The sequence below is a fragment of the Orycteropus afer genome, unplaced genomic scaffold (genome assembly GCF_000298275.1).
Source record: "Orycteropus afer afer isolate SDZICR_OR568_19922 unplaced genomic scaffold, OryAfe1.0 scaffold00782, whole genome shotgun sequence".
NCBI classification, from domain to species: domain Eukaryota; kingdom Metazoa; phylum Chordata; class Mammalia; order Tubulidentata; family Orycteropodidae; genus Orycteropus; species Orycteropus afer.
In genome coordinates, this window is record NW_006922369.1 from 893,363 (window position 1) to 894,863 (window position 1,501).

Consider the following 1,501-nt stretch of genomic DNA (forward strand, 5'->3'; position numbering starts at 1 on the left):
TTCCTTCCATATCATTAATCTTGATCATATACCATTTCTTGAAATAGTTGAACATCGACCATTTTTTTTTTGTACAGTGACTGTGTAGTCCTTCCATCTTGTTTTGATACTTCTGGCATCATTTGGTATTTTGACCATAGAAACCTCCAATATTGAAAATTGAGGCTTGAATTTTTAATTCAGTTCTTTCAGAATGAGAAATGCTGAATATATTCTTCCCTTGTGGTTTTGTAACTCCAGGTCTTTGCACATTTTATTACAATAATTTACATTGTCTTCTTGAGCTGCTCTTTGAAATCTTCTTTTTATCTTTTATTATTATATTTTATTTGTTGTCTTTTCTCTTGTCATTTCTTCCATTTTCTTTAGCTTTCTTCATTTAAGAGCAAGTTTCAAAGTCTCCTCTGACACTCATTTTGGTCTTTTCTTCCTTTCTTGTCTTTTTAATGAACTTTGTTTTCTTCATGTAGATGCCCCCAATGTCATCCCACAGCTTGCCTAGTCTTTGATCATTGCTTCAAATCTATTCCTCAGATGGTCTCTAAATTCAGGTGGGATATAATCAAGGGCAAAATTTGGCTCTCTTGGAATTGTTTTAATTTTCTTCCGCTTCAGCTTTAACTTGCACATGAATCATTGGTGGTCTGTTCCACAATCAGCTCTTGGTCTTGATTTGGCTGAAAATTTGAGCTTCTCCGTCACCTCTTTCCACAGATGTAATCAATCTGATTCCCGTGTATACCATCTGGTGAGGTCCACATGTATAACCACTGATTAGGTTTCTGATAAAAGGTATTTGCAATTAATATATCTTCAGTTTTACCAAATTCTCTCATGCAGTATCAGACCTCATTTCTATCATCAAGGCCATGTTTTCCAACTAATAATGATTCTTCTTTGTTTTCAACTTTCAAATTCCAATCACCAGAAATACTCAATACATCTTGATTGCATGTTTGGTCAATTTCAGACTGAAGAAATTGCTTAAAGTCTTCAATATCTTCATCTTTACCTTTAGTGGTTGGTGTGTAAATTTGGATAATAATAGTATTTACTAGTCGTCCTAGTAGGCATATGGATTATTCTATCACTGGAAGCATTATACTTCATAATAGATCTTGAAACTTTCTTTGTAATGATGAATGTGATGCCATTCTTCTTCAGTTTGTCATTCCTAGTATAGCAAACCACATGATTGTATGATTCACAATGACCGATATCAGTCTACTTCAGCTTACTAATGCTTAATATATCGATCTTTAGGAGTTCTTTTGAATTTTTGACAACTTCCAATTTTCTTAGATTCATGCTTCATAATTCCATATTCCAATTATTAATGGATATTAGCAGCAGTTCCTCCCTTTTGAGTTGTGCCCCATGAGCAAATGGAGGTCCTGACTTCATCCATGTCATTTAAATAAACTATACTGTGAGAAGGAATGCTGGTGGCATAGTGCCCAAGGCATTTGACTGCTAACCAGAAGGCTGGAGGTTCAAACTC